The sequence below is a fragment of the Glycine max genome, chromosome 11 (assembly GCF_000004515.6).
Source record: "Glycine max cultivar Williams 82 chromosome 11, Glycine_max_v4.0, whole genome shotgun sequence".
Classification (NCBI taxonomy): Eukaryota; Viridiplantae; Streptophyta; class Magnoliopsida; order Fabales; family Fabaceae; genus Glycine; species Glycine max.
The window spans coordinates 34,999,097-35,026,659 of NC_038247.2; the positions used below are offsets into that span (position 1 = coordinate 34,999,097).

The 27,563-nt window shown below is 35.8% G+C and overlaps 1 non-coding gene and 1 pseudogene across 1 annotated transcript; one reads left to right on the forward strand and one right to left on the reverse strand.

The window, feature by feature from the left end:
- The first annotated feature begins 1,502 nt into the window (after nucleotides 1–1,502).
- On the forward strand, nucleotides 1,503–1,584 carry TRNAS-AGA (transfer RNA serine (anticodon AGA)). Its single transcript has one exon. It is a non-coding gene; the product is annotated as a tRNA-Ser (tRNA).
- Nucleotides 1,585–13,563: 11,979 nt separating this feature from the next.
- Nucleotides 13,564–26,863, reverse strand: LOC100788621 (respiratory burst oxidase homolog protein D-like; annotated as a pseudogene).
- Nucleotides 26,864–27,563: the final 700 nt, after the last annotated feature.

A 27,563-nucleotide genomic window follows, 5' to 3' on the forward strand; every position in this document is an offset into this window, starting at 1 on the left:
GAAGTCCCTCCAAAACAAGCTTGTTAAATTAAGATTTTTTACTTTCAGAAAATATTTACATTGAGATTTTGATTCTTCCTTTTATCGAACTAACATGCTATTGATATACGAAGTAATCCTTTCGAAAATGATGACTAATCTTCATCAGATACCTTAAGCATACAAGATGAATATTTTTTTCTCTAACATAATTTATATTTCATACTAGGTGCAATCAGATTCAAACTTTGAACCACTGAACCACTTGATTAAGGGACAAAACAATTTAAATTCATCCCTGTCCTTGGGATAACAAATATGGATATACTTTAAAATTCTTTAATTACCCAAAAAAGAATACTAGTACGGCTATGTTCGGTAAGATATTTTCTATGTTTGGTAAAATATTCCAAATAACTGATAACTTTTTTATTAGTTGAAAAATGCATTTGATTGTTCCATAAACAAGGATTTTAGTAGCTTATACTATGTTTTGAAACATTACTTGAAATAAAAAATATTAGCTTCTAACTTTTTATTATTTTTCCACTTTTATCTTCGATATATTTATTCATTTTTATTGTTATCTTTTTTACCTAAATTATGGTATTACTATTTTTCTCTCATTTTATACTTTTTAGTCACTTCAATAGTTAGTTTTACCGACACTTCTAAGGCTATGTTCAGCAAAGCATTTCAACTAGATTTTAATTTTTTTTACTAGTTGAAAAGTTCATTTAATTGTTTTATAAGCAAGTTTTTTAAGTAGCTTCTAGCATTTTTTGAAACGCTAGTGTTTTTTAAGGTTATACTCTGTTAAAATAACTTGTAAAATGACATGAATAGACATATTTATATTTTACTATTTTATGTTATATTTTTTTCATGTTAAGTATTATACTATTAATCTTATAATATTTCTTAAAACATTTTTAATCAAGTTTAAAATAATATAAGAAAATACACTTAAGTAGATATTATACTTTCATTATGTTAATTATTGTAATAGTTCAAATAAATCATCAAATATAAAAGTATTAAAAAAACAATAGATAAAATATAGTGTTCAAATAATAAATTAAATACTATAAGTGGTAGAATGGTTAAAATAAATAATGTAACATAAAAAAATATAAAATATAGTAACAAAAACAAAAATTATCATCTAACATTATCAATGATTTTATAGTGCTAAATTAATAAAATAAATAGTATAATCATTAAATTAATAATGTGATATAAAAATATCTAAAACATAATATAAAAAATAAAATAAAAGTTTAATAATTCATTTAATCCCTATAATTTCCAAACTTATCCCTTTTAGTTTCTATAGTTAATAAGTGAATTTTTTAATTCTTAAAGTTTACATTTTAATTAAAAAAATGTCTCTGTCATTGAAAATTTTTTAAAAGAATTTTAACGGCAGAGCCCTTTTGGAAATTAAAATATAAGTTGACTAAAAATTTCATTTATTAATTATAAAGAATAAATTTTATAAGTTTGCCATCTTTATCATCAAAGTGGACGTGCCGGAGTGGTTATCGGGCATGACTAGAAATCATGTGGGCTCTGCCCGCGCAGGTTCGAATCCTGCCGTTCACGTTTTTTTGTCATTTTTATAATACATTTCATGGCTTTTTAACTGTTAGTCAATAGTCAATACATTCTAATCAAATCTTTAAATAAAACCTCATTTTTTTTTATTCATAATAATTAAACACGGTACCAATGGTTGACCATACTTGCACGTCCTGCGTAAAAATATTACAAGGCAATTGTTGTACAAACACTATGGAAAGTGCTAGATTTAAGACCCAGAATAAGCAAAGGCAATTTAATTTTAAAAGATTATTATCATCATCATGATTTTATACTGTGATTGCGATCATGATTACGATTTTATCGCAATTCTTGACACGGGAGGAAAATGTGGTTCACACAGCCACAATTGCATTTGTGATGCAATTGCAGTAAAAGTACATGGTGAGATGAAAAGAGAACAAAACACGGAAAGAAAAAAAAAATCCAATAAAAAAACAAAACTTAAAAAAGGATAACAACACTAAATATATTTTGGGTATCAGCGCAACTAAATAATCTCACAACTGAAGTTATAGATGACAAAAATAAGAATTAACACGTAATATTTTAACGTGAAAAATCCTCAATGAAAAAGGAAAAAAAAATCCTTAATGCATTGCATTTTTTTAAAATGCATAAACTCATATGATTTCATTGGCAAAAACAACAATAATACAATGATCCGAAGGATAAAGAAAATATTGAGAGGGCTAGCATATCCTCTGGAAGCCTGATCAAGGTATGCCTTACTAGATTAGTTTACCTTCTAGCAAAAATGAACAATATAGACTAAGGTTCTAATTTAGTGCCCTCCATTCTCGAACAAAATAGAGCATGAAAATAACACAAAAGTTAAATCCAATTAATGAGAGATAATTTTCAGGATCTAGCCCAATTTATCATATCAACTTTGTTTCGAACTAATTTTGAAACACTGCTACTTCATATTACTTTCAGTGGATGTGGTTTTTCACGTTGGCACTGGATTTTCAAACACAAATAGTGATGGAATAAATTATACTTATGATATATAAAAAAAAGAAAAAAAGAAAACATATGATTTTGGTGAGTAGAACCCTTCCTGCAATAATCTCTGAAATTGGGAAAAAACTAATGAGTGTGAATGCTCAATAGTCAGTGCAAGGTTGGTTATAATGGACATGAAAGTAGTAGCATGTAATAATGGAGTTTTCTTTAGAGGACATTATATTGCAAAAAAAGGAAATTCAGATAATTTAAACATGAGAAAAATAAGGTATGGGATAAATCAATACCCACTGTCACAAGAAACTTTGCGTGTTGTAGTCGGGCAATTGTGGCGTCCCTAAATAATGATTGGTTTAATAGTAATAAATTAAATGGCAGAAATCATGGAAAAAAAATTTCTTTTTCTCTCTCTCATTTTTTTTCGCACTGTTATTCATTTCACGATTATTAAATTCAGAAGGAAAATTATCATTATAGAGTCCTGAATGGCCAATTCACAACTCTATTCGGATTCATTTCTTTCTGATCACTCATAACCTCCAAACTATTTTTTTCTCTTTCAAAAATATACCAACCATCATTTTAGGTCGTCACGTGAGAAATAATAAGATACGATCGGTAAACTCTTTCCAAATAAAATTTGTTAACACTTCCTTTTCAAATAACAAGATTAAACATAATTATATTTATCATCTAAAACTGTCCAAAATATGGGAGTTTGCAAAATAACATGGTGACATCCAGAGCAAGGTAACCACTGTGGTGACTTCAGCCACATTATATACAATCATCAAAATTTCTATACAATAGGTCTACCCACTCAAAAATCAAAAGAGTAAACCTAGCAGTCTGAACTAGATATACCCACCCACAAAAAGTATGTACGCCTAGTCTAAGGAGTCGTCTGCTACAATGAAGAGTCGTCACTATTCGCTGTTCCTCCAGGGCCACTCTCCTCTGTAGAGTCTACCTCAAATGCTGACATAATATCCTCTGGAGAATCAACATCAATGAGTGGGTCTTCATCATCCTCAGGTAAGTCAAGGGCGTCCATAGCAGGTTCAGGAGATAACTCCTCTGGGTCCTCTTCAAGATCCTCTTCAGAGGATGACACCTCTATCACTTGAACTAGCTCCACTAGTCGATATGGAGTAGGTGTAGGTAATATCGATTCCACAAGCTGCTGAAGTGTGCGTGCGGGTTCCTCCGGATGAACTAATGAAGTAGCAGTGAGTCGAATTGTGCCACGGAATCGGCACCTCTCATTGCCTTCGAGGGTCTCCCAAACACCCTCTAGGCACTCCATCACAACACGATCATGAATAAACTGCGCTGCCATTGCGATCTACAAGAGATAAAAGGAAGAGGGTAGACTCTTTCACAAGAAATCTAACTACAGGTAACACTACAATGCATCCCATAACCGCTACGCATAGTCAAAAGGTCTTTCTCGAGGAATTTCCTCTCTCGTAATCGATTACCAAAGTATGTAATCGATTACCAGTGCCCAAACACAAATTACTCAGCCTTTGCACATGGAAATCTACAAATTACATTGTGTAATCGATTACCACTAAATGGTAATCGATTACCAGTGCCCTATCACCCTGTGTAATCGACATTGGTATTCGATTACCAGAGGCCATTTAACATTCTGTCTGCATTTGTAAGCCCTGTAATCGATTACACACACTTGGAAATCGATTACCAGAGGCCATTTAACCTCCTGTCTCCATTTTTAAGCCCTGTAATCGTTTCCACACCCTTGGTAATCGATTGCCAGAGGCTAAATTTCAGATACCACCCAAGATACATAGCTGGCCAGCTGCCACACAAGCCTCCTTACTTCGTGGACTTTGTTCTTTTATTGGTTGACTGCCAGGAGCTCACCTGTTTAGGTACGTCACAGGTTCTCACTGACTGACTATGCTCGGGTTGGGTCGGGATTGGTCAAGCTTGGCTTTGGGCAATAGCACCCCACCTGACGTCCCCAAGGTCTCCTGATCCCCGCGACATATCTCCAGGTACCACTCTATGGTCAACAAACAAAAGTAGGAAGACTGACTCTTCCACACTTTCTCACATCAAGCTTAGTGGATTATGGGGTACCCGTCATATGTGGTACTAGGTGGAGATCGGGCGATGGCGCAAATCAACTCTCCCACTTCCACAAGTCAAACATAAACACACCATCCCCACTTGCCCACCTTTCAACTGAGCTCACGCACTCCTACGTAGCCCTTATCCTCGTTCCTCTCAACATCGGGTCCCCATCAACCCCTCCAAGCATCCATAATATCCAAACAATTCAATTTCATTTATCATGAAGCTACCCTAAACCAAGAAAACAGAGTAGAGGCAGAAAACTCTGCCCAAAACTCATTCAAATTCCACAGTTTTCCCTACTCAAATATCCCAGTAACATTCTCTTCGTTCCGATTCTTCAACCGTTGGATCGCCTTGAAAGTTTTACTGGACGTTCCTAGTACATAACTCTACATTTTGACCGTTGGGATCTGCTAGCAAATGCCTGGAACACGAGATATACTACCTTTCCCATAACCAGCAATGCACAAGTATTTTTCTGCACATGTTAAAAATCTGCTGCACAATTCAACAACATTTTTCTGCATAATAGGGCAAATTTCGAAATCCAACTTGCCCACATCCAATTTTGCTCAAATTGGATCCTACAAGTCCTAAATCATGTATAAATCATATTTAAACCAAAAGCAAACTTCAGACCAAGGCAAATCAAAATATATGTATCCAAAACCCACCAATTTAGTGAATTCTCAAGGTTTGAGAAGTGAAAATGAGAATTGGATAATTTTGGGGTAAACTCTCATCCCAATCAAGTCTATAACATTGATTTAAACTTGCTCAAACTAGTTTTAAGGCAAAAACTCGACCTATTCAAAATTTGGCCTCTCAACACCCAATTTACCCTAGAAAATGGCTCTTTTCTTTCACATTTGTCACTCATTTTTCTTATTTGTTCTGCCTAAGCTTTCCTACAAGTCCTAATTGACATTTTAAACTAGGATCAACTCACTTTAGACTCCAATTTCCACTAACCCCAAATTTGGCTTTTCTAACCCTCAAATCTCACTTTTCTACCTACAACATTATCATTCTCACATTTAACCCTAAGTTAACTCTCCCCATCATCTCTACCAGTTTTCTATCAACAATTTCAGCATACATAAATCACAAAGCATCATCATAAAACCCTAAATCAGCATGGGTAATTTTACTCACATCAAACATGTCAAGTTTAGCATGATTTCAACAAATTCCTTCACAAATGACTACCCTAAGGCAATAACCTAGTAGAACTACCCATCATATCTCCCAAAAACCCAACACCCACGAATTTCATGTGAGAAGAAGTCCACCCATACTTGAAATTTGAAGCCCCACAATGTAGAGGTGTGCTCCAAGACTCCAAAAATGGCTTCTCCTTGCAATTTGGAGTAGAAATCAGAAGGAATTTTGGAGCTTCAATGGACAACAATGGTGGAGAAGAAGGAAGAAGAAAAGCAACGTGGGAAGAGAGGAAAAGCTTCTGAAATTTCTGAAGAAGGAGAGAGAAATTTGGCTTTTATTTTAAAAAAGATTTTTTTTTTCCTTTTTTTTAAAAGGCACTTGCCACGTGTCCTCTTTTAAGTGGAACAAAAGGGTCCACCTTTTTCTCTTGATGTGACTTCATACTCATCCATAAGGAGAGGAAAAATTTTGACCTTTTGAATGCTGAAATCCTGCCTCGGTTTGCATGCCGCCTCTCAAGTTCTAGTTACCCGCGATTCTCTGCACCCTTCGGGGCCCGTTTTTGAAAGTAGGCAATATATATATCAAAACGCTCAAAATGAGACCCTGAGCGTGGTTCAAAGGTTGGTTTTGTTAAATTTTAAGTTGTACGCAAAACGATAATTTTTAGACTAATTAATTGAGAATTAATCTATAACTGTTCGGTTATGGGTTACTCTTTGTTAATTAGTCTAACCCGCGTATCTTTCCCCCAATGTACATACTTCTACCAAGAATATATATATATACACTGAATAATACATACATACACACACACACACACACACACACACACACACACACACACACACACATATATATATATATATATATATATATATATATATATATATATATATATATATATATATATATATTTATTTAAAATATAACGCTTACAAAATTCTGGGTAGAAATTCCAGGATGTCACAATACTCCCACCATTTAAGGAATTTCGTCCCCGAAATAAACTACTCTAGGAACAAACTTGGGTACAATTCTCTCACCCTATCCTCTAACTCCCAGGTTGAATCACCCTCGTCGGGTCCTTACTGCACTTTCACCAACGCGATCTCTTTTCCTCTCAGCGACTTCATTCTTCGATCAGTAATCTCCTGAGGTCATGCTTTATAGGTGAGGTTATCCTTCACTTGTACTTCGTCCAGCGTGAGTACATGTGATGGATCCGGGTTGTATTGTCTCAGTTGAGAGACATGAAACACAGGGTGCAAATTCGATAAGCTCGGAGGTAAAGCGATTTGATAAGCTATAGGCCCAACCTTCTTCAAAATTTGATATGGACCCAGATACTTGGGCGTCAGCTTCCTAGATTTGAGAGCTCTCCCGACTCCAGTTACAGGAGAAACCTTCAAAAACACATGTTCTCCTTCCTGAAAATCTAATGGCTTTCTTCTTTTGTCATAATAGCCCTTCTGCCTATCCTGGGATGCTTTTATTTTCTCTCGAATCAATTTCACTTGTTCGGTAATTTGTTGTAGCATTTCAGGCCCAAGGAGTACTGCTTCCCCATCATCGTACCAACAAAGAGGAGTATTGCACTTTTGTCCATATAGAGCTTCAAAAGGAGCCATACCAATGTTGGCTTGGTAGCTGTTGTTGTAAGTAAATTCAATCAATGGCAAACATTCCATCCAACTGCCTTGTTGCTCTATAATACACGCCCGGAGTAGATCTTCTAGAGTCTGAATGGTTCGTTCAGTCTGGCCATCTGTTTGAGGATGATAAGCTGAACTGAGCTTCAGCTTTGTCCCCAATGCTTCATGTAGACTTGTCCAAAATCGCGAGGTAAACCTCGGGTCCCTGTCTAATACAATACTGGAAGGAATTCCATGCAACCTTACTACTTCTTTGATATACAACTCTACTAACTTCTCCATTTTATATTTCATATTTACCAGAATAAAATGAGCAGATTTGGTGAGTCGATCTACTATGACCCACACAGCATCATGTCCACGACTCATCTTGGGTAAACTAGATACAAAATCCATAGATATGCTCTCCCATTTCCATTCCGGAATTTCTAGTGGCTTTAATTCTCCTTATGGTCGCTGGTGCTCAGCCTTAGCCTTTTGACATGTCAAACATTTTGCTACATATTCAGCTACATCTTTCTTCATGCCATGCCACCAAAAACTTCTCTTCAAATCTTGGTACATCTTAGTCATCCCTGGATGGAAACTAAGACAGCTTTTATGTGCTTCTTCCAAGATCTTAACTTTCAAATCATCTAAAGGCGGTACACATATCCTCCCCTTGAATCTAATTAACCCGGTTGTGTCCTTCTTAAACTCCACATCCTTACCTCCCATTGCATCTAACACTTTGCCTTGCAGAAACGGGTCATCCTCTTGAGCCTCGCGTATGTGATCTACGAATTCATTGGTGATCTGCAACGCTCCCACAAATAAGCTCTTGGGTCGCATCTCGATTGCTAGATTCAGATCTCAAAATTTCTCTATCAATCTCTATTCCAGAATCATCATGGTCGCAACATATAAAGACTTCCGGCTTAGCGCGTCGACTACTACATTAGCCTTTCCTGGATGGTAGGAAAGACCAAAATCATAATCCTTGAGGAACTCCATCCATCTTCGTTGCCTCATATTGAGTTCCTTCTTATCGAACAAGTATTTGAGGCTCTTGTGATCGCTGAAAACTTCAAAACGAGTACCGTATAAATAGTGCCTCCAAATCTTTAATGCAAAGACCACAGCTGCTAGTTCCAAATCATGGGTCGGATAGTTAACTTCATGAGGACGCAATTGGCGTGAAGCATAAGCCACTACCCTTCCCTCCTGCATCAATACACACCCTAAGCCTTGTCTGCTCGCATCGCAATACACTTCAAATGGTCTCTTAGGGTCAGGCAAAATTAACACTGGAGCTGTTGTCAACCGCCTCTTCAACTCTTGGAAGCTTTGATCACATTTCTCATTCCAGACAAACTTCTCATTCTTACGAGTCAGCTTAGTTAGGATTAGCGCTAACTTAGAAAATCCCTCAATGAATTTCCTATAATAGCCGGCCAACCCCAAGAAACTTCGAACTTTTGTTGGAGTTGTCGGTTGTTGCCACTCCATAATCGACTCCACTTTAATCGGATCCACCGCAACCCCGTCTTTAGAAATCACGTGCCCCAAGAACTGCACTTTCTCTAACCAAAATTCACATTTCGACAATTTGGCGAACAATTTCCTATCCCTCAGGATATGCAACACAATTCTCAAGTGCTTTTCATGCTCCTCCTTATTCCTTGAATACACTAGGATATCATCAATGAACACAACCACGAACTAATCTAAGTAATCATGGAATATACGGTTCATATAGTCCATGAAGATAGCCGGAGCATTAGTCACTCCAAATGGCATGACAAAATACTCATAATGCCCATACCGAGTCCGAAACGCAGTCTTTGGGATATCTTCCTTCTTAACTCGGATTTGATGATACCCCGATCGCAAATCGATCTTTGAAAATACCGTCGCTCCCCTCAATTGATCAATTAAATCATCTATCCTCGGTAGGGGATATTTGTTCTTGATAGTGACTTTGTTCAGCTGCCGGTAGTCTACGCACATCCTCATACTTCCATCCTTTTTTTCAACCAATAAGACCGGCGCTCCCCACGGTGATACGCTTGGACGAACAAATTGTTTACTTAAGAGATCCTGCACCTGTGCCTTCACCTCTGCTAGTTCTACTGGAGACATCCTATAGGGCGCGATCGACACTGGATTCACCCCAGGCACCAAGTTAATAATGAATTCCACTTCTCTCTCAGGTGGTAATTCACAAATGTCATCAGGAAAGACCTCTGGAAATTCTGACACCACCGGTATACTGCTAACTTCAGAGACCTCTTCCATGTTCATGGAGAACAACACCATGTAGGTTCGAACATCCCCCACTCCATCGTTGGCAGCATTCTCTTTCGATGGTTCATTTGGACTTACATTTCCACCAAATACTAGCATCTTCTCTTTGCAGTCTAGAAAGATATGGTTAGTAGATAACCAGTCCATTCCCAAGATCACATCTAGATGAGCTAAAGGTAGGCAAATCAAATCCGCCATAAAAGATCGACCCTCAACAGTTATAGGACACTTCAAACACACCCGAGAGGTGGTTACAGACTCGTTAGTCGGAGTAGACACCACCATATCATATGGTAACTCCGTCGTACATAACCCCAACCTCTCCACACATGCATGAGATATGAACGAATGCGTGGCACTCGAATCATAGAGTACATCTAGCAGTTTATCAGCAATCAAACACTTACCCTGTATCAAATCATCGGAGGCAGTAGCTTCTGATCCACTCATAGCAAATACCCGGGAGGGTACCTTTGGTCTTCCACCACTAGTGTTGTTGTTGTTGCTAACATTACTGCTCCTTGTGGGATTAGTAGATCCACGATTGGCGGTGTTAGAATTGGCAGTTACCGTCGGTTTCCCAGTCATTCTACACTCTCGAGCATAATGGCTCACCTTGCCACAAACATAGCAACGATTCTCCTGTGTCTGCTGGAGTTGTGGGCAATTTCTCTTAAAATGCGGTCCTCCGCACTGAAAACACTGTACCCCAGTCCCCTTTGACAAGCTCATGTTGGACGTAGCCATAGGTTGTTTCCCCTTGTTGCTAGAATATGGCTTCATCCTCTTATTACTGTTTCCTCTAAAAGGGTGGCTTCTTTGTGGTCCTCCAAAGCCTCTAGCTTGCCTCTCTTTCATCTTGTCCTCAAATATTCAGCACTTCGTCACCAGTTGATTGAAATCTGTGATCTGCATGTAACTAACTGCCTGTTGAATCTCCAGTCGAAGCCCATTCTCAAACTGAGCACATAAGTCTTCTTTGTTTCGAGCATCTTGGTATTGAGGCCAGTACTGTAGAAGTTCATTAAATTTGGTCGTGTATTCTCCAACGGACATGTTTCCCTGCTTCAAATCCAGAAATCCCCTTGCCTTTCGCTTCCTAAGATCTCATGGAAAATAGTTGTCTAGGAATTTTTCCTTGAAGGCATTCCAAGGAATCACGCCTCCAGGTGCTGCTAATGCAGGTTTCATGAACTTCCACCAGTTCTCAGCTTCTCCTTGGAGCATGAACGTCGCATAAGGGACCTTATGCTCCTCAAGGCAACCCATCGCCTCGAAAATCTTCTCAGTCTCAGCTAACCACAACCTAGCACCTTCTGGATCATAGTTCCCACTGAACTTTGGCGGGTGGTTCTTACGGAAAGCCATGAGTCCCCGATACTCTGCCGGCTCCACATCACGTTCCTGCACTAGAGTTTCCAGCACAGCTGTGATGCGGTCTAGGACATCACGGTTTTCATCCCTACCATGTCTTGCCATACCTAACCTGTAGGGAAGCTATTAGTACCCAAGAAATTCTACTGAGAGAGTGTACCATATAGGTTATGACAGTTACAACAATATCTCTCTCTCCATATATATATACACAACAATTCTACTAAGTCAATTGCACATTCTTGCTTAAGACAAGAAGGTAGAATCACACATAATTTGTGACTTAACGTCACTCCCCGAAACCTACTTCCAAGCTTCAGAGACACACAACATTCACACAGTAAGACCATGAACAGGTTCACTAGAATCCAACTTTGGCTCTGATACCACCAATTGTGCAATCCCTAAATAATGACTGGTTTAATAGTAATAAATTAAATAGCAGAAACCATGGAAAAAAAATTTATTTTTCTCTCTCTCATTTTTTTTTCGCACTGTTATTCATTTCACGATAATTAAATTCAGAAGGAAAATTATCACTATAGAGTCCTGAATGGTCAGTTCACAACTCTATTCGGATTCATTTCTTTCTGATAACTCATAACCTCCAAACTATTTTTTTCTCTTTCAAAAATATATCAGCCATCATTTTAGGTCGTCACGTGAGAAATAATAAGATACGGTCGGTAAACTCTTTTCAAATAAAATTTGTTAACACTTCCTTTTCAAATAACAAGATTAAACATAATTATATTTATCATCTAAAACTGTCCAAAATATGGGAGTTTGCAAAATAACATAGTGACATCCAGAGCAAGGTAACCACTGTGGTGACTTCAACCACATTATATACAATCATCAAAATTTCTATACAATAGGTCTACCCACCCAAAAATCAAAAGAGTAAACCTAGCAGTCTAAACTAGATATACCCACCCACAAAAAGTATGTACGCCTAGTCTAAGGAGCCGTCTACTACAATGAAGAGTCGTCACTATTCGTTGTTCCTCCTGGGCCACTCTCCTCTATAGAGTCTACCTCAGATGCTGACATAATATCCTCTGGAGAATCAACATCAATGAGTGGGTCTTCATCATCCTCAGGTAAATCAAGGGCGTCCATAGCAGGTTCAGGAGATAACTCCTCTGGGTCCTCTTCAAGATCCTCTTCAGAGGATGACACCTCTATCACTTGAACTAGCTCCACTAGTCGATAAGGAGTAGGTGTAGGTAATATCTATTCCACAGGCTGCTAAAGTGTGCGTGCGGGTTCCTCCGGATGAACTAATGAAGTAGCAGTGAGTCGAATTGTGCCACGGAATCGGCACCTCTCATTGCCTTCGAGGGTCTCCCAAACACCCTCTAGGCACTCCATCACAACACGATCATGGATCAACTGCGCTGCCATCGCGATCTACATGAGATAAAAGGAAGAGGGTAGACTCTTTCACAAGAAATCTAACTACAGGTAACACTACAATGCATCCCATAACCGCTACGCAGAGTCAAAAGGTCTCTCTCTCGAGGGATTTCCTCTCTCGTAATCGATTACCAAAGTATGTAATCGATTATCAGTGCCCAAACACGAATTACTCAGCCTTTGCACATGGAAATCTACAAATTACATTGTGTAATCGATTACCCCTAAATGGTATTCGATTACCAAAGGCCATTTAACATTCTGTCTGCATTTGTAAGCCCTGTAATCGGTTACACACACTTGGAAATCGATTACCAGAGGCCATTTAACCTCCTGTCTCCATTTTTAAGCCCTGTAATCGATTCCACACCCTTGGTAATCGATTGCCAGAGGCTAAATTTCAGATACCACCCAAGATACATAGCTGGCCAGTTGCCACACAAGCCTCCTTGCTTCGTGGACTTTGTTCTTTTATTGGTTGACTGCCAGGAGCTCGCCTGTTTAGGTACGTCACAGGTTCTCACTGACTGACTATGCTCGGGTTGGGTCGGGATTGGTCAAGCTTGGCTTTGGGCAATAGCACCCCACCTGACGTCCCCAAGGTCTCCTGATCCCCGCGACATATCTCCAGGTACCACTCTATGGTCAACAAACAAAAGTAGGAAGACTGACTCTTCCACACTTTCTCACATCAAGCTTAGTGGATTATGGGGTACCCGTCATATGTGGTACTAGGTGGAGATCGGGCGATGGCGCAAATCAACTCTCCCACTTCCACAAGTCAAACATAAACACACCATCCCCAGTTGCCCACCTTTCAACTGAGCTCACGCACTCCTACGTAGCCCTTATCCTTGTTCCTCTCAACATCGGGTCCCCATCAACCCCTCCAAGCATCCATAATATCCAAACAATTCAATTTCATTTATCATGAAGCTACCCTAAACCAAGAAAACATAGTAGAGGCAGAAAACTCTGCCCAAAACTCATTCAAATTCCACAGTTTTCCCTACTCAAATACCCCAGTAACACTCTCTTTGTTCCGATTCTTCAACCGTTGGATCGCCTTGAAAATTTGACTGGAGGTTCCTAGTACATAAATCTGCATTTTGACCGTTGGGATCGGCTCGAAAATGCCTAGAACACGAGATATACTACCTTTCCCATAACCAGCAATGCACAAGCATTTTTCTGCACATGTTAATAATCTGCTGCACAATTCAACAGCATTTTTCTGCATAATAGGGTAAATTTCGAAATCCAACTTGCCCACATCCAATTTTGCTCAAATTGGATCCTACAAGTCCTAAATCATGTATAAATCATATTTAAACCAAAAGCAAACTTTAGACCAAGGCAAATCAAAATATAGGTATCCAAAACCCACCAATTTAGTGAATTCTCAAGGTTTGAGAAGTGAAAATGAGAATTGGGTAATTTTGGGGTAAACTCTCATCCCAATCATGTCTATAACATTGATTTAAACTTGCTCAAACTAGTTTTAAGGCAAAAACTCCACCTATTCAAAATGTGGCCTCTCAACACCCAATTTACCCTAGAAATGGCTCTTTTCTTTCACTATTGTCACTCATTTTTCTTATTTGTTTTGCCTAAGCTTTCCTACAAGTCCTAATTGACATTTTAAACTAGGATCAACTCACTTTAGACTCCAATTTCCACTAACCCCAAATTTGGCTTTTCTAACCCTCAAATCTCACACTTTTCTACCTACAACATTATCATTCTCACATTTAACCCTAAGTTAACTCTCCCCATCATCTCTACCAGTTTTCTATCAACAATTTCAGCATACATACATCGCAAAGCATCATCATAAAACCCTAAATCGGCATGGGTAATTTTACTCACATCAAACATGTCAAGTTTAGCATGATTTCAACAAATTCCTTCACAAATGACTACCCTAAGGCAATAACCTAGTAGAATTACCCATCATATCTCCCAAATACCCAACACCCACGAATTTCATGTGAGAAGAAGTCCACCCATACTTGAAATTCGAAGCCCCACAATGTAGAGGTGTGCTCCAAGACTCCGAAAATGGCTTCTCCTTGCAATTTAGAGTAGAAATGAGAAGGAATTTTGGAGCTTCAATGGACAACAATGGTGGAGAAGAAGGAAGAAGAAAAGCAACGTGGGAAGAGAGGAAAAGCTTCTGAAATTTCTGAAGAAGGAGAGAGAAATTTGGCTTTTATTTTAAAAAAGATTTTCTTTTTCCTTTTTTTTAAAAGGCACTTGCCACGTGTCCTCTTTTAAGTGGAACAAAAGGGTCCATCTTTTTCTCTTGATGTGACTTCATACTCATCCATAAGGAGAGGAAAAATTTTGACCTTTTGAATGCTGAAATCCTGCCTCGATTTGCATGCCGCCTCTCTAGTTCCAGTTCCCCACGTTTCTCTGCACCCGTCGGGGCCCGTTTTCAAAAGTAGGCAATATATATATCAAAACGCTCAGAATGAGACCCTGAGCGTGGTTCAGAGGTTGGTTTTGTTAAATTTAAATTGTACGCAAAAAGATAATTTTTAGACTAATTAATTGAGAATTAATCTATAACCGTTCAGTTATGGGTTACTCTTTGTTAATTAGTCTAACTCGCGTATCTTTCCCCCAATGTACATACTTCTACCAAGAATATATATATATATATATATATTTAAAATATAACGCTTACAAAATTCCGGGTAGAAATTTCAGGATGTCACAACAGTAGGATCCTGAAGAGCAAAAGATATCACTATTGTTCACCACACCAGACCAAATATCAGCACTGCCACAAGTATGATTTGTTTGTCCCTATGGTATTTGGTATCTATATCTGCAAACTTGAAGAAAAGTTATTAGCACCTTGACTAACAGAATCAAACTTGAAGAAAAGTTTGTTTTTACTATTTATAAAAGTAGTCACAACAATATAGATCAACATGGATGCTAAATATAATTCAGGTTTCATACTCTATTCATGAAGCCATGCAGTAGCTCTACCCTTGTGATAAAATTTGCCTCATAGTTCATTCTAGCACAATACTAACATTTAGTGTGTTTTGGAGAAACTCTCAGTTGCATTCCTAAAACTAGTAATTCAGGATAATTTTCTTTTTTACTGACTCGACATATATGGAACCAATCCTTTTTTGTATGCTTTGGTAACTATGAGTTAGATTAACCCCAACCCCAAGTTCATGATATTGCTTCTGGTTCTGAAGAAAATGGCAAGGGGGTTAGAATTATCCTTGAAATCTTGAATATATTAGTTATTCATTCATACTATACAAACAAAGGGGTTTATATGGGAAAGCAATTTCTTCATGGAATTTATTTTTCTGTAATTTACTTTGTTTTTTAAATACTAAAACCTATGTTGAATAAGCTAGTTTAATGCTTGAGTTATTCCCAAGTAACTGGTGAACTGAATGAAACAGCAAAAAGTTATGTCATATATTCATGGCTTATATTGACCTATATACTGCAACTGAATGATGTATGAAACCAAAAGGGAAAAGAAAAATCAAACAAAACCATCAAAAGGAAACAAAAAGACTAAATTAAAGGCTATCTAGAAATTCCAAAATCCAGTCTTCAAATGCATCATAGAACTATATTAGATTATTGTGTCCATTCAAAGCTCAAAGTATTTTCACCTCTCTTCTCACATCTTCAATAGCAATTGTTGTAGTCATTTGGCAACAAAAGGGGTGAAGATCAAAACACAATCTTTATACACACAAACAATGCCCCGATAATAAAAAGTAGGACTAATTATTAACTTAAAAAGCATAAAAAAATAACAATGAAAAAATAAAATTTATGTGATATTGCACCCATAGATAAACAAATGTAATAATGTAAGGATTTGTGAGTTTTGCTATGTAAATTAGTATTATCCAAATCATATTATCCAACAAAAGTTAACCTGAATTCACCTCTGAGAACTTGACTTTGAGACTCCAGGTCCAATCACCAAGTGTTCTGATATGAACGCTAAGGTAGTCATCACCAGGGGCGAAGGTTATAGAAAATGGATGCCTGTGAAATCATAAATAATAATATCAACTTAGATATTGGGAAATAATAAGATGAAAAATAGTGGGGGTACAAGTACCTTGAGGGTGGTATTTAGATGCAAAATTAAATATAAAAGACAATAGTTATTGAACTACCTTCAAATTTATACCATTCAAATGGAGACTCAACAACACAATTGAGAAACATGTATTGTCCACTCTTGTATCTAAATCCTTAGGGCTTTGACATGTGAAGAGACAACACATTTACAGGATAAACAGCCACCTTCAAATTGTGCAGTGAAAATGTGGTAAGACATACCTTTCGAGAATCTTTTTATGTATCCTACTTTATAGATTAGTCAAAAATTTATTCAATGGAATTATGGGACCATATATTTCTTACATATAATGAGTGATTAAATTATTCAAGGCTCACCTTTAATATTCTCACAGGCTTGATGCTTGATCTGAGTGCTCTAGTCAACCTTTCTGATAGGTAAATCATGATGGGAATAGCCAAATACATCCAAGTCTACAAAACACATATAACAAGTCCCCACAGTATTAATCAGAAGACACTAACAATGATAATCTTAGGTAAAGTGAACCTAGGGGTGGCTAAAGTGAAGGCTATTGCCATTAGAAAAACCATGATAATCCTTGTTACTCCTTCCCATGATTTGACAAAAAAACCAATAACTTGATGGTTGATCTCCGAAAAAAGGTTCCATGAGCTTGTACTTTTCACTACTTGCATCAAGAAGGCGAGGAAAGTCACAAGCAAGATGGTAGATGCCATGTATACCAACTTCAATTGTTACTGCCACAGCTATACACTGTAAAAAAAATACTCTCATTATGTTCTTACTACTTCAACTTTCATTACCTTATTGACCTATGAAAGCTACTAAGTCTCAACAAACATTAGAACAAAGTAGATACATATGTTCCTTTTTAGTCACCTTTAATTTAAGTGTTTTGGCTGCACCTTTGGCCATGCATACACAATGGCCCATCACCTCATATGCAGCTTTTCTCCTATACTGCACAAATTTGTAGGCAAATAGACCTAACATCACGCCAAACCACAGTAGCAATACCTAGGTTCTCTGCCAATTGTCCTGCAGGAAGTACTTGGTGTTTTTGTACCACCTCTTAATAGGATTGTCTTCATCTATAGGCTTAAGCTTTAAGCTTAGCATTTGACTCAGGTACTTGCTATCTCCTCTAGTAGAATGGCTTGGTCCATGCAACAAGAGCATCTCTAGATAGTTTACCTGTTTTCACATTAATAACCACCAAATGGCCAAAGAAATGTGGCTAAGATGAGAATCTATAATAGTGAAAACATTTTGATTCCTGTTTTAAGACTAATAGGCTTATCCAATTACTAATTACCATGATAAATCTTGTGTCTTCAGGGTCTAGTTCTTCCATGACCAAAGTCGCATATTCCTCTGCTTGCTTCTGTATGTTTGCAAGTTTGTTGGTAGTGGCGCTAAGGCAGATAATCTGAAAATAAATTTCTATAGAATTACAAACACATGTTGAGGCAAGGGAAAAAGTACGAATTTAAGATGACAAAACAAAGTCTTATATCTATATTAAGACATTATAATGAGACCGACACGTTCAATTTCAAGCCTAAAATAGGGCTTACAATTTTCCCCCAAATCCGAGAATATGCATTCTAGTTTCTAGGTTACGAAATAAAATAGAATAAAAACCACGAAAACACAAAACGAGAAGCATAAAACAAAGTCTTATTTCTCAAAGCAGAAGAGCCTTCATCATCATCAATACCTCCTGGTGAAGGGGAAGCTCTGCTGAACAGGGACAGGGTCAACCTGGGTGATACCGGGGATGTCATTGATACCGAGGGAGTGGAGCATGTCGAGGGTTTCCTTGTCGACCTCGATGTGGTCGGTGTTGATGGCGAAGACGTCGGGGACGAAGTCCATGCGGCACTCGCGCTCCTCCTCCTAGAGCATGAGGGAGATGCCATGCATGGGGCCCTTCTAGATGCGCTTCATCAGGTGCGTCGAGAACCCCACGATCTTGTTCCTTAGCCTCTTTGATGGGATTATCGCCACTTCCTCCAGAAGCTTCTTGTTCGTATGGAAGTCCAGGGTCATGCACACTTCTTGTCGGAAGTGGAACTGAAAACTGAAGAGACAAAAATTTTATTGATTTAGGGTTCCCCAAGCTAGCCCAATTAAAATGTGCCACATCAACAACAAAAAGTAGAAAAACAATGTTTTCAAAGATGGTTTTAAAAAAATGATGTTGTAAAGCATTTTTAAAGTCATTTTTTAGGAAACCGCCTTTAAAAAGTTACAATTATTTACAAAAATATCACCGCTTTACTTACTACATCGGTCTTTGTATAACCGTCGTAAAACCAGGGTCTAAAAGGCTTTTTTTCTAGTAGTGCATAAATGCACCATAATAATTATTTCTTTCGTGTCAAAAGTTGTTTTACCCATCCACAACTTCATAATATACACATGTATTTTTCTTAAAGTCAAGAGGTACATTTCCACCCATTGAATTCTATGTAGGTCCATCTATGATTGTGGATGTTCAAAGTCAAACTAAGTTCTAAATCACTAAATTGATAAAAATAAAAAATAAAAATCAATCAAATCAAAAAGGAAAAAAAATGAAAATAAAAAGACTACTAGCAATTACGGGTGAGCAAGAAAAGAGAACCCAACCGAAACCATCCAAACCGCCCCGAAAATATGTATTTCAGGCAAGTGAATTCAAGCCATGAGTTGAAAAACTTTAAGAATCAAATTCAAATAGTTAAGTTCAGGCGGGTGCAAATTGAAAATCATGTATAACAATTAGCTTGCACTTTACTTTTGTTTGGTTCAAAATTCATATTTCCAAAGTAAATGATTATACAAGTTTAGAGTTGTCAAAGAGTTGAACATCAAGTCATCAACCTCACTCTCGTGTAATCACTAGTTATAAGCATAAAGTTTAAACTTAGTCTAGAGAGAAGGAAAAGCTATCGCCCTCCCTATATCATTGTCTGCATTCTGCCACTGTTGAGTAACACCCTCACCATACTCTAGCGCTAACATCTTTACATTTTTGTTAGCATGAACGGTGTTGTTCTTTGATGTGTTGGCAGCTATGAGATGTGTGTTTGAACCCGCCATATTGAGAAGGGGAGTTTCATCCTCATTATTGCATTGTTGCATCATTGTTCACTTCTATTTCTTCATCTTTGGTTTTGATTCCTTTTGTATTATTCTTCTTTTTCATCATTGTGTTTTTGATTTTTATGCCGACCTTTGATTTGCAGTTGTTGTCGGTGGTTCTACAATGAAAGTTGTTGTCTTCAACCCGTTTCTACCTAGTCAACTAAACTTGTGAACCAAAAAATTTAAACTAGACGTAACTAAAGCTTCTCACGGTCGAATATGGGTCAAATATTAGCGTGGTCGATTTTGGTCAGATCAACCATTTCAGGCCCAAATCTGACTGATGCTTAGCCCTATTAGCAATAGCAATCAGAATTCTAAAAATTAGAATAAACATGCACACACACGAACATGAGATTTAACGAGGTTCAACAAGTGTGTCTACATTATCGGGAGTAAAGCAACAAGCGACTATTTTCATTGTTTATTTGGCAAATAGGATTATGCTCAGTTGCACTATGCTTCATTCCACTAAACTCCAACATTGTTTGTCCATAAAACATGAGTCATACACATCAAAGGCTATCATATTTGTACACTCTGGCTCGGGTTTTTTATTTCTATTTTGAAAACCAAACTTTATACTTGTATTGAATTTACTTAATGAATATGTAACATTATGTATTCTATAACTGCACCGTTACATGTCATTTTCATATGCAGTATGGATCCACCAATTTTTTTTCTTTTTCTCTTTTTACTTCTCTTGCTCACCCATGTGTACACACGGATCAATTTGATTGATACATTTTTTTAACACTTATTTTTATAAGCATTTTGTAAAGAAATTTAAGTTTAAGATAATAAAATAATAAGATGAAAATGTTTTCAAAGGAGCAAATAAGATGTGATTGTATATTATAGACCAACATGATACCATGCAAAATAAGAATATTATAAAATGTAAGTCCAATTTAGTATATTACAAACTATAATTAAAAGACAACATGAAACTTAGAGTATATGATCTTATTTACTATCTTCATTAGATTTAATGTTAACAACAAATAATGTTTATGTTTCTTGATGTCGTTTCATATGAAGATGTCATATCCTAATAATTAAAATTAAATGTGTTAATAGAAAAATGTATACATTTTTATATAATAAGAAACCTCCTTATTTAAGATATTAGTTGTTTTTGGTAATGTAACATATCGCACTTTTCCCTCCATTTGAAGTCCAAATTGAGTTGAAAGATAAAGGTCAAACAAAGATAACATAATATTAGAGTATGACTTTAGTTGATTGAAGTTATGAAAATTAAATTTTAATTAATTCAAAGGATTGAATATCACATTGGTTATGTTTCGGATTAACAAAGTCAGAATAAAGAAAATAATTCAATAGCGTTGTTGCCTGCAAAAAATGTGATTAACAAAGTCAGAATAAAGAGAATAATTTAACGTTTTAAAATTAATATAGATTGTATCACATATGTGATTTTAAGATATGACATAAAAAATAGAATGTAAAATTATAACTTATACAGCTCAAAATAATTTATTATTATATATTAAATTCCCAAAAGTAAAATGGTTAGAAGAAATTGTACAAGTTTATTAAAAAAATGTAAAAGGTTATTGATGATATATTAATTAGAGAGACTATCTATTTATAAGCTTGTAAAAACAATTTTTCTAGAAAGTTAGCTAATTCCAATAAGAATTAGAATTTTTGTTCGTTAATGTGCATAAAATTTACATGTAAGATTGACATAGATTTTATAGAGGTCAATCTGTATTTTGCGGCCTTTAAGAAAAAATTTCATTATGAATAAAAAATTTTAAGATTTTAATTTTTTAGCATCATGTCAAAATTAAAAATCAAATTTAATTAGATAAAATAAAATATTCAATACATTAGTTAAGTAAAAAAATAGTAAGTTAAGGAAAAATAAATTAATCTTAAAATTTAAAATATTATAAAAATAAATTAAGAAATTCAATTTCACTCTTACAATAAATAATTGATCCTGTAGCTAGGTCAAGTGTAAATTTCCTACTTGATTTTTTAAAAAAATATAAATTTCAATGAATTTTATTTTATATATTATTTCTATATTCAATAAATTTGTCATTCGATTTCAACGTATAAAAGAAAATTTAAACTCATCCTTGCAGCAAACAACACGAAGCTCAATTGATGGAGATGGTACTTAATACTTTGTCAAGCTCAACTATGAAATTGGATGTCAAATCTGAACTTTCTTTAAGGATACATACAACACATAAATATATAACAGTCAACCTCTTGATTGTGTGATTAAGACAAATGATTTCATCTTTACATATATTGGGGCATAAGTCAATAACATTAGCTCCAAGACATTCAATTCCTCTTCTATATAAAAACTTTAAACCTACTTATCAATTCATTAACCCTCCTATTAATCTTTCCCCGTTTGAATTCCAACTTTCCTATTTCTTGAGAACACAACCTTTCTGCTGGCAACAAATACTCCCATACTTCTGTTAGTAGCTCTATTACCCCCATAGACATAGTAGAGTTAATGTCAAAGCATTCGGCACCACTAGATCTCAAAGAATCAAATTTCATAGTGGTCAATCCTTTGTGATCATTCATCATCTAGGGGACCAGCATAAGCAACTTGCATAATAAGATATAAGCTATGATAAAAACGAATGAGACATTTCAATACATTACAACCCTCCCACCCAAATTAAAGTTAAATAATAGGCTAAAAGCTTGATAGTAGCTGATTTGTTAGGTTTCCCAGTTCACACATACATCATACAATTCATCAATTTTAAACTACCATTTAAAAAAAAAAACAACTAATCATCCAAAAATAGAAAACTCAGTGTTTGGGGTTAGAATTTTCCTGCTAACTTCTTAAAAGTTCAATAAAGCATTGAGATTTTTCTCATAATTTTGTAACTATCACAGCTACCTCAAACCAAGTCCCATTCCACAGCCAAAGAAAACAAATTGTAGATTAATTCCATCTCATACCCATCTTATCAAATTCATAATTAATTCTCTAAGGGTGAAAAACCACTTATTCCAAATCCTATAGGACCCTTGTCAAGTCTATTTCTCACTAAAAATATAAAGCAAACATTAATCTATGTCAAATAATACAATTTAATATTTTTTTATCTCGCAACTACACATGATTGTAATCAACAGGGCAGGTTACAGTATAAAAATCCCCAAGAATTGTACAAAATTTGAAATGATGAGACTAAAAGAATTGCAGAGATAATAAATAGATCTACAACACTACCAAAAGGCATTAAAAACAAAGATCTGTAGCATATGCAGTCCAAAACATAACTCGGGTGATGTTGTCACACAATTCCAGCATATAGTGGAGCACAATTATGGGAAACCATCGCAACTAAAATTCAATAACAAAGATTTGTACATTGTTAGTGCCTACCAAGGAGTAAAATAGTGGGATCTACAAGGGATTTTGCTGCTAAAGTGTTAATAGAAGCTACCAATTGATTTTTTTATGACAAAACTATAATGCTAACACAGTGCCAAAATTACTACAACATGCCAAGATTACTGTAAGATCTCAGTGGCAAATATTAACAAAGAGAAATAAAAACACAACAATTGTGATGGCAAATATATGATAGGGAAGTTAATTATTCATACTATATTCTTCATGTTATGCTGGGAAAACTACTAATTTTTGGAACCTATATTATTACCATTTTCATTGTAGTAGTTAGCTACACCATTGACTATCTCAAATAAAAAAATCAATATGGTGGGATTTGATGCATGGAAAGAAACACTTCAACCTTCTCTAAAACAAAAGAGAGAATAAATTTGAAATCGTTGTTAAAGAGATAGACCCCTACCCTAAATTGTCCTTTTAATACAACTAAATTTATTCATAGCACCAAATTTAACAACATACCATAAAAGAAACAAAAAAAATAAAGACCACAATTGATAAAAGAATTAAACAATAACATGCAATTACCCAAAACATAGAATTCAAGACAGGTCTCTCTATCCCCCCCTCAACTGTAACATGTAATTACCAAAAACTGACCTTCTAAAATTAAACAATGTGGGAAATTAAAGGAACTTACCGTAAGCAACTAATGTTGTTATGGAACTGCAAAACAGACCTGCACCCACATATGTATGCTTTCGATATTATTGACACACTCCAAAATAGACTTATATTGCTTCTACCACCACCATCCGACCCCTTTAAGATACCACTAATCTGCAAACTTTCTAGGATCGAGGTCCATCCCTAACCCCTTTGATGAAGAATATATAAATTATGAAAAATAGTATTGATCTGAATTGGAAAAAATAAGGGACACAACTATGCTAAATTATATTATTAGATGCTTTGCATAAAAGCTATACACACTTTTTATATTGAAGTGCTAAATTAAATCTACAATGGTCTTTTAGCTTAGTGGTAGTGTTATTGCAAAATGTAGGATGTTTTGATGATTCCTGAATTGCACTTAACATTATCTTTTGATATAGAGGGCAAAGGAAAATATGAATACTCAAGCTTTTATCTTTTGATATAGCTTCCCACTTGATTGAAAATAGCAAAAATCCTTCCATGTGTTGTTGCTGAAGTCGAAAATCATGAACGTGGTTGAACTTCTTGAGACGTGGTAGTCACTGACCTAAAAGGTTTATCTGCGGTATCCCACACAAATCTCCCAGGATACAATAAGAACGTCTTAGCAGAGTTAAATTTATAGAACTTGCAAATATACACAACCTAGGAATAAAGAGGAACAGAGATTAATAGAAGTAAAAAGGAGGAACAACCAATATCATTTGAAAATTTTTTTCTCACACCCATACCGTAGTAGTAAAAGTAATAATAATAAAAAAAATGATCAAACCAAGTTGCTCAAGTATGCACCCGTAATAAAGCACCTCGTATTTCTTCCTCTGCCTCCGGTTGTCATGCAATCCCTTCTAAAGCTTGCCCTGCAGCAGTGCCTTGACCAACCCCAGGTCCAATAGAAGCAAGCCCTACGGCCAACCCAAAAGCGCGCAGCAGAAATAATTGGATTCATGATAATTTCCTAGTAACCTAAATATAAAATAAAGAAATAGTTAATGATATATTCAACCAATAAATTATGACTTAATTTTTTAATTATCAAGATTTATTCGGTTTAAAGTAATTAATAAGAATTCGAAAAAATGCAAAAGGAATTATATTTATTTGTAAGCAGGAAAGGCATATATATGGAAGGTATATGTGTGGTCCTTAGCTTAAGCAATAATACCATGGAGCTTTCACATGTTGCATTTATATTCTCCATGCCGTACGTGCCACAAGTTGTGCTTGATTGGTGAGTGTTAGTTAGTTAAACAAATATACAGGCACATCAGAATTGAAAGGTATTATCAATGAATTGTTTTAAATAGTCAAAGCAAATATTGTTAGTTAACAAAATCTCCAACATTCAAAAACAAATTAGGTTAGTTATCAAAATTTCCAACGTTTGAATAAGTCAAATGAGCATTGAACCAATATAAATTTATAATATTCTTTAATTAAATCTTTTTTTAAAAAGGAAATTCTTTTGAAATAAACATTAAAATTACAACAATCCCCCACATATTTCAAAAGAATAAATTACATTTAATAAATAAAAGAAAATTCTTGGGTTAACATGAGGTGTAATGCATCGAGCTTGGTATGACAAGATATATGAACTAGACCTAGATTGGTAGGACTTTACCCATAGTGTAGTTGGTGTAACAAGTTATATGAACCAAAAACACTTGGCGTGTGATAATGGTCTACCAATCACAAGACACCCCCACAGTCTTTGTTGTTATTGTTGTATTGCACTACTAGGCCATGCGCATGCTCGGAATTCATGAGTGCTCTAGAGATCTCGTCAAAATCTCATGCAAGCGGCCCCACTTGACACTCATATAGGTGATTTCATCAGGTGCATGCTGCAAATCATACACCACCCCATAAGGGATATGAAAATCATTAAAACCTTTATAAGATATAAAGTTTTCTCAAACATGTAAAATTTATTATAAAGTTTATCCTCTTATTAATGCAACTCTAACACTTTCTCACACCATAGGAAAGGACTAAAAGGAAATTGATATAAATCAATTTGAGTGTTAGCAGAACTAACAAGTGACTTGTTTTTACTCTTAACCTTCTTCATGGGATCTCCAATCACAAAGGTTAGGTTACCGTTACTTGTTTGTTTTCAAGTGGCTTAAGTCCCATTCCCCTCGATGTTTCTAATATCATATTCCTCCCTAGGGGTTTTGTCAAAGGATCTACTAAGTTTCCTTATGACTTCACATAATCTATGGAAATTGTTTCATCTTTTAGTAGTTGTTTAACCACATTATGTCTCAATTGTATATGTCTGTTTTTCCCATTGAATGTTTTATTCTTAACCATAGTTATCGCGAACTTGGAATCACAATGCATAGATATTGATGGGGTCGGTTTCATTCCCAAAGGAATGTTAGCTAGGAAATTTTTCAACCACTCAGCCTCACTACCAGCTGTTTCTAGAGCAACAATCTCCAACTCCATTGTTGATCTAGCAATGATAGTTTGTCTAGCTGATCTCCAAGCTACAGCACCACCACCAAGAGTAAACACATAACCACTAGTGGATTTTTTCTCATTTGAATCAGAGATCCAGTTAGCATCGCTATATCCTTAAAGTACTATGAGAAATCCACTATATTCAATACCATAATCCATGGTACCTCTTAGATATCTTATGAGTCTAGCAAATGCATCCCAATGATCCTGATTAGGACTATGGGTATATCTATTCAATCTTCCTACTGCATATGCAATATCAGGTCTAGAAAAGTTCATTAAATGCAGTAAGCTCCCAATGATTTGGGCATATTGAGTTTGAGCAATTGGTTCTCTTCTATTTTTCTTTAATTGAGAGTTAGCATCATAAGGGGTATTCACTGACTTAAAGTCATAATATTTATACTTCCTATGAAGTTTCTCAACATAATGCTCTTGGGATAGTAATATACTATCTCCTTTCCTTATAACTTTAACTCCCAAAATAACAATTGTTTCACCCATGTTTTTTATATCAAATTTAGATGCTAAGAAAGATTTAGTTTTAAATATTATATCATTGCATGTACCAAAAATAAGCATGCCATCCACATACAAGTATATAATAACATGATCATCATTCACAAATTTCATATACACGCATCTATCAGCATCACTACTAGAAAAACCATCAACAAGTAAAGTCTCATTAAACTTTTCATGTCATTGTTTAGGCAATTGTTTTAAACCATATAGGGATTTCTAAAGTTTGCACACTTTGTTCTCTTGGCCATCCACCACACACTCCTCAGGTTAAGTCATATATATCTCTTCCTTTAAATCACCATTCAAGAAAGTTGTCTTAACATCCATCTGATGAATCACTAACTTATGGATTGAAGCTAAGGCTATCAAAATCCTAATGGAGGAAATCCTTGTAACAGGTGCAAAGGTATAAAAAAAATCTATGTTAGGTTCCTGAGTAAACCCTTTAGCAACCAACCTCGCCTTGTACTTATATATAGATCCATCAGAGTTATACTTCCTCTTAAAGATCCATTTGCATCCAATAGGATTTGCACCCTCGGGTAGATCAACTAAAGTCAATGTATTGTTCTTTTTAATAGAATCAATTTCGATCTTAATGGCTTGCTCCCAAAGTTTTGCATTTGTAGAACTAATAGCCTCTGAAAAATTTAAGGGGTCGTCCTCAATAAGATATGTA